This window comes from Lissotriton vulgaris, chromosome 7, assembly GCF_964263255.1.
Source record: "Lissotriton vulgaris chromosome 7, aLisVul1.2, whole genome shotgun sequence".
Classification (NCBI taxonomy): domain Eukaryota; kingdom Metazoa; phylum Chordata; class Amphibia; order Caudata; family Salamandridae; genus Lissotriton; species Lissotriton vulgaris.
Genome location: NC_141695.1, coordinates 1335372532 through 1335380236, shown reverse-complemented (window position 1 = coordinate 1335380236; position 7705 = coordinate 1335372532). Strand labels below are relative to the sequence as shown.

Below are 7705 nucleotides of genomic sequence, written 5' to 3'. Positions count from 1 at the left end.
ACGAATGTGGAGGGTGTGGGCAGTCATCCCATCCTGAGTCCATGTGCAGAGCCAAAACGGGTGATAACGGTGGTAGAGGAGGCACCAAACAGGTCTGAAAGAAATTGTACATTAATATGAAACTGTTATTTTAATGTTTTAATTTTGTTTCATATTTTAATAAATACGGCCGGGAGGGTCACTCCCTCCCGTCTTCCAAAAGTTCAGAACCGTTTCCGGTTTCCCATTCTTGGGGATTGTGTTGAGAGGGGGTGGCGGGTATCTCAGCCATATGGATGGGGCGTGCTTTTAAATGTCCCATCCATCATCCAAATTTCACTACTTTCAAGTTTTAAAAGGTTGCGGAGTGTACTAAAAATTAATATACGTTTTTGAGGGTTTTCATTATCATGCAGAAGGAAAGGTTCATCAGCAAAAGAAATAGTTAGTTTGTGAGGTATAACTATGTCAGAAAAGGTATGAGGTGTATTAGTTTGTGTATTACTTGCCTGCTTTTGACGTTGAATAATTCTTCACAAATTATGGATGGTAGGCATATTACTAGCTACATGAGTAGGGACATGCTGAGAAACCTCTCTTAAAATGGATCCTGTAGAATCATTGGAGGTGCTTGCAATTACTTTCATTTCGTTCACTGTTTCTCTAACATCAACCTCCATTGCAGAGGCAGAGTGGTTATGGTCAGTTGTTCTTACAATAATATCATCAACCGTAACGGCTCTGCCCCTGCAACGGGTTGAAAAGTATTGCACGCACCTCCAATGATTCCTTGGAAAACGTATCCTTTCCTTACAATTAATGTAACCTGCATGATTCAGTAGTCGGTTTCCTTTTCTGGACTTAATATATTTCGCAGTAGGATGAGTAGACATTTTCTGCAAAGAAATAAATTAGGTAATTTAGTTACTTATTATGTTTTTTTTAATTTATTTAAAAATAAGAAACAGTTTCTCTACTACAGCACTTTTCTGGAGTTAGAATAGTAAGTAATACCCCTACACTATCCAGCACTTTCCCTACTGCAGCACTTTACTGGAGTTAGAATAGTAAGTAATACTCCTACACTATCCAGCACCTTCCCTACTGCAGCACTTTCCTGGAGTTAGAATAGTAATTGATTCCCCTACACTATCCAGCACTTTCCCTATTGAAGCACTTTCCTGGAGTTAGAATAGTAAGTAATACTCCTACACTATCTAGCACTTTCCCTACTGCAGCACTTACCTGGAGTTAGAATAGTAAGTAATACCCCTACACTATCCAGCACTTTCCCTACTGCAGCACTTACCTGGAGTTAGAATAGTAAGTAATACCCCTACACTATCCAGCACTTTCCCTACTGCAGCACTTTCCTGGAGTTAGAATAGTAATTGATTCCCCTACACTATCCAGCACTTTCCCTAATGAAGCACTTTCCTGGAGTTAGAATAGTAATTGATACCCCTACACTATCCAGCACTTTCCCTACTGCAGCACTTACCTGGAGTTAGAATAGTAAGTAATACCCCTACACTATCCAGCACTTTCCCTACTGCAGAACTTTACTGGAGTTAGAATAGTAAGTAATACCCCTACACTATCCAGCACTAAAATGTGTTTCACGTGTAATGGCATTTATTTACCTTAAAGATTGCTGCTTGTATTTGTGGACTACTTTTGATAGCTTGTTTTTCTGTTTGATGGTTTCTTTTGATGTTGAATGTAGTTTTGATGAAAGATTGATTTGAGTTTCTAAAAAAAGGGAAAAATAAATGTTAATGATTCTTATGTTTTTCGTTCTTTGTTACTACATTTTTTAGTGAAATTTTTCATTGAAAATATATTTATCATTGTTCTTACAGCTTTACTTTATTTGAGTGTGAAAAGAGAAGTGACACTTTTACATTATTCAGCACTTTCTCTACTGTAGCACTTACCTTGAGTAAGCATACTCATTGATACCCCTACACTATCCAGCACTTTCCCTAATGCAGCGCTTTCCTGGAGTAAGAATACTCATTGATACCCTTACACTATCCAGCATTTTTTCTACAGCAGCAATTTCCTGGAGTTAGAATAGTAATTGATACCCCTACACTATCCCGCACTTTCTCTATTGCAGCACTTTCCTGGAGTTAGAATAGTAAGTAATACCCCTACACTATCCAGCACTTTCCCTACTGCAGCACTTTCCTGGAGTTAAAATAGTAAGTAATACCCCTACACTATCCAGCACTTTCTCTATTACAGCACTTTCCTGGAGTTAGAATAGTAAATAATACCCCTACACCATCCAGCACTTTCCCTACTGCAGCACTTTTCTGGAGTTAGAATAGTAAGTAATACCCCTACACTATCCAGCACTTTCCCTACTGCAGCACTTTCCTGGAGTTAGAATAGTAATTGATTCCCCTACACTATCCAGCACTTTCCCTAATGAAGCACTTTCCTGGAGTTAGAATAATAATTGATACCCCTACACTATCCAGCACTTTCCCTACTGCAGCACTTACCTGGAGTTAGAATAGTAAGTAATACCCCTACACTATCCAGCACTTTCCCTACTGCAGAACTTTACTGGAGTTAGAATAGTAAGTAATACCCCTACACTATCCAGCACTAAAATGTGTTTCACGTGTAATGGCATTTATTTACCTTAAAGATTGCTGCTTGTATTTGTGGACTACTTTTGATAGCTTGTTTTTCTGTTTGATGGTTTCTTTTGATGTTGAATGTAGTTTTGATGAAAGATTGATTTGAGTTTCTAAAAAAAGGGAAAAATAAGTGTTAATGATTCTTATGTTTTTCGTTCTTTGTTACTACATTTTTTAGTGAAATTTTTCATTGAAAATATATTTATCATTGTTCTTACAGCTTTACTTTATTTGAGTGTGAAAAGAGAATTGACACTTTTACATTATTCAGCACTTTCTCTACTGTAGCACTTACCTTGAGTAAGCATACTCATTGATACCCCTACACTATCCAGCACTTTCCCTAATGCAGCGCTTTCCTGGAGTAAGAATACTCATTGATACCCTTACACTATCCAGCATTTTTTCTACAGCAGCAATTTCCTGGAGTTAGAATAGTAATTGATACCCCTACACTATCCAGCACTTTCTCTATTGCAGCACTTTCCTGGAGTTAGAATAGTAAGTAATACCCCTACACTATCCAGCACTTTCCCTACTGCAGCACTTTCCTGGAGTTAAAATAGTAAGTAATACCCCTACACTATCCAGCACTTTCTCTATTACAGCACTTTCCTGGAGTTAGAATAGTAAATAATACCCCTACACCATCCAGCACTTTCCCTACTGCAACACTTTTCTGGAGTTAGAATAGTAAGTAATACCCCTACACTATCCAGCACTTTCCCTACTACAGCACTTAACTGGAGTTAGAATACCTACTGTTGCACTTCTTTGATTTATAATAGTGTTTGATACCCTCACCCTATCCAGTACGTTTCCAACTGCAAGCAATTTAGCAAACAATTTAAAAAATGTTTTTTACGTAAAATGTTTCTTTATTACCTTTAATTTGGTTGTTGTGATGAATAGTTTTCTTTAGGTCGTTGATGTTTTGGTTAGTCTTCTTTAAAGTTTGTTTGGAGTTTCTAAAGGATTAAAATATGAAATTTGAAAGAATTTTTGGTTTTCGTTTGTATCTTGTTGGATTTTTGGAAATGAAAAATATTCATTTTGATATCATCACTTTCCTTACTGCAATACTTTCCTGCTATTACAATTGAAATTGAGAATCGAACATTATTCAGCATTTTTCTCCACTATAGCACTTACCTGTTGCACTTACCTGTTGATACCGCTACACTATCTAGCTCTTTCCTAGTGCAGTATTTATCTGTATTTAGACTAGTTTATAATAACCCCACTTTACCTTGTGTATTCCCTAGTGCAGTACTTTCTTGGAGATAGATTAGAAATTGTTACCCAAACACTATTCAGCATTTTCACTAGTGCGGTAATTTCCTTGAGTTACATTCATAATTGATACTCTCATTTTAAACCGATATTTACCTTCTATTGCACTTATTTGAGTTATATTCGCATTTGATACCCTTACACTATCCAGTACTTTTTCTACTCCAAATAAATTTGTATACAATTTTAAAAATGTGTTTTATGTGCAATTTTTTTTATTTACCTTTAAGAATGATGCTTTGATTTCTGATTTTCTTTTTCTTGGCTGCTCTTTTCTTCCTCGATTTCAAAGCTTTCTTTGAGTTTCTAATGGAAGGAAATAAATAATGTAATTTTTTGCTATGTTGCTTCTAAGGATTTTCTGATGTTGATGTTCTGGAGATTACTCAGATTATTTATAAAAAGGATAATGGGAATGGAAATGTTTTTTCATAATATTACTGTTATAATATCCTACACTTAGTACATTGCTGCCACATTTGAAAATTTGTTTTAAAAATCAGACTAGGAAATTTTTGTTTAATTTTCGTACTACAATTTCATAAATATTTATTTCATTACCTATTTGTTTGGATGACGTTTTAATTTTCGAAGTCGAAAAAATGTATGTATTTATTCTAAAGTGATGTTTTCTGTTAAAATTGAAAAAAACATGTGTATTAATTCATTTATTTACGTTTCGTGTGTTTAGAATTCTCGTAAAAAAGTCTTAAATGTACCTTCAAATTATTTTAGCACAGTAGTGTTGGCTGATTTTTAAAGTACAATTTTTTGGATACACGTCTTTTGCGCCAAGTTTTGAGTGGTTCGACTAATAAAAAAAACAACATTTAGACATGTTATAACAAAATATTTAACGTTTATTTATTATTTTCATTTCAAAAAATTACTCGCATTTTTTAATATGTATTTCTCGGTTGAAAAAATGTCGGGTTATCTAAATACGTATATATGTTTACATAATTCTAATATGTGTGATGCAAAAAATTATCATAAAATAATAATATTCAACATATTGTTAATGCGTTATTAATGAATTCGTTTAATATGTCGTAAAGTATTTAAGTAACTCACTTGTAAACCGAAAAATAATTCTCCGGAGTTTTGATATCGATTTTAATAAGGTGAAAAGGTCAGAGAGTCAGGTTTGGCGTCTCGTCACTCTGGTAGTTGAGGATCAACTGTTTTAAAAATGGTGTCTGTCTCGTATTTATAAGTTTGGGTTACTGCCTCTGTTTTTTTTTTTAAAGATAGCGTTGGTATGGTGGTTTTATATATGTTTTTTTTCTGTGTAAACTTATATTTTAAAACTTAGTTATAAGATATGTAATTCGCGTTTATCGTGCCGTTTTGGCATCCATTTTGAAAGTAGTGTTGTGGTATTATTTGATAGAAATAGTAGTAGGACTATCATATGACTTACTTATTGAAAATGGCGACTGTTTGGCAGTACGTATATGTATGAATTTGATGTGTTTAAATTAATAATTTTAGTTATTTCTATATATGTTTATTATTATTTTTAGTGGAATCGTGTAGGTAATAATTTCTACATTTTGGAAATTATGAGTATTATTTTTAATACTCGAGTATTAATTTTAATACTCGTATTCATTTTTAAAAAAGATCGCATCTTTGTTTATTACGTTTTAGTTTTTCTTTACATTTTTTAGTACACTTCCCCACCCAAAACCCCTATTTTCCCTGCATCCCGTTACTGGTTTTATTGTACAAAAAAATATATATATATTTTATTTGCGTTGTAATGGTATGCGTAGTTAATGTTTTCGTTGTAATAGTAGTTCTCTATTTATTGTGCTATATTGCGTTGTAATAGTACTCGTTGTAAAAACATGCGTTGTAATAGTTATTGCGTTGTAAAAAATGCGTTGTAAAAGTATGCGTGGTAACGTCATATATCCTCGACAAGAGCGTAAGGTATAATTTTACTGATGCTAATGTGGAATGTTCCAACCATTGTTGGCATAATTTATCCACCGAGTATGTGGTGACCGAGTGTGTAAGTGAATAATGAGGATTATATCTAGTCTGAGTGAAACCAGGCGCTGTGGAGCAAACGAGCAAGCGAGCTGTGGATTGCGGCTGTGAGCGAAGCGAGAAGGACGGCGAGGAGACGTTGACTGGCGCCTGGCCGCACCCTATTCCTGACTGCCGGGAAGGTATCCCAGGCGCAGTGGACCTGCGTTATCCTGCGTCCCAGATGCGTCTGGAGCAAAACGACTGCCGCGATCAGTGGGCAGGCTGCGGCTGGGACCGCGAGTGCCTGCCGGACGCAGGCGACGTGTGGGGTGTGCCTGGAGCCCCTGCTCCTCCTCCTGGTGTTCTGGTGCGGCCAGAGCCGCGGGCACTCCCGGACGCTCCCGGACGCGGCTTGAGCGAGACGTCTGCCATGATAGGTGGGCAGGCGGCGGCCGGAACCGCGAGTGCCTGCGGGACACAGCGTGAGCACCTGCTGGATGTTTGGGGAGCGGCTGGAGCCCCGGCTTCTGCTCTTGGCATTTTTTTGTGCGTCCGGAGCCACAAGCCCCCGCAGGACGCGGCAACTGCCGCGAGTGGCGTACAGGGTGCGGCCGGAGCCGCTAGCGCCTCCTGGACGCGGCGGCTGCCGCGAGTGGCGTTCTTAGGTGCGACCGGAGCAGTGAGCCCCTCCTGGACGCGACAGCTGCCGCGAGTGGCGCCTTGGGTGCGGCCAGAGCCACGAGAAACTGCAGCAACAGCTACGACCTACGTCCCAAGTGAGGCTAGAGCTATAAGATCCTCCTGGACGCAACTACAACAGAGGTACTAACCATTACAACTAACTAAAGAAAGACAGGCAATTAATGTTTAATGTGCATGAAAATGTTATAACCTTACAAGTAACGGACCCAGGGAGCAGAAACGGAGCCAGGGAGCAGAAACAGGGTGCTAGTTCCTGGTGTTGCATGAGCGGCGCACCTGCACACTGGCACTTTGGAAACTTGCCTCCTTGGCTGTGTCAATTTGAATTCTGCAAGAGTCTTTATTTCAATGCTGGGACTAAAGTAGTGGGCAACAAGAAACAGTATTTCAACCATACAGGTGGCCAAGATCTACTAAGTAACACACGGCCGGTGCAATAGCACGGCTAAAACTACAACTAAAACAATACAAAGTGATTCACCACACTGTAATGGCCTATAAAAAACTAAGGTCAAGAACCATTTTTATGAAGAGGATGGGAACGGAAGAAGCAATTAGAAAGAGCACGGGCAAGACGGTAAGCGCTGGAAAGTGTAGTAATTCCCGGGATTAAAAAGTATTTTACAAAATTAAACCCAGAGGAACAGGAACAAGCACAAAAAGAACAGACAGTTAAAGATAAAAAAGGGAATAAAGAGGTTGGAAAGGACGAAATACATCAAACTCAAATCCAAAACCAAAGGACACCTGAAGCTCCTCAAAAAAGTATCTGCTCCGAATCGGATGAGTTAATCCCGACCTCCACTACAGTTGGTTTAATAATACCGGAATCATCCAAATTACAACAATCCCTAGAATATAACATTACCTGTCCAGATATCAACATCAAAGACTTAATATATCACACGGGACCACAAAAGGAAACCCAGAACATACAGAGCAGTACTCCACAAAAATCATCAGACCAAGAGGGATTCCTCGAAAAATCACCAGATCTCTCTCTCTTTAAAAGTATTGATCTTCATAATGACCATAACCCAATATCCAAATCCTTGTACACATTGCAAAGTATCCTGGAAGCAGTTCTCATTCATCTA

At 38.0% G+C, this 7705-nt stretch overlaps 1 long non-coding RNA gene across 1 annotated transcript; it reads right to left on the bottom strand.

Moving 5' to 3' along the window:
* Nucleotides 1–779: 779 nt before the first annotated feature.
* LOC147703643 (uncharacterized) lies at nucleotides 780–4476 on the bottom strand. The gene is made up of 3 exons (XR_015297303.1): nucleotides 2635–4476; nucleotides 1623–1731; nucleotides 780–875 (listed from the first exon to the last, which is right to left on the bottom strand). It is a non-coding gene; the product is annotated as an uncharacterized LOC147703643 (long non-coding RNA).
* Between the last annotated feature and the right edge of the window lie 3229 nt (nucleotides 4477–7705).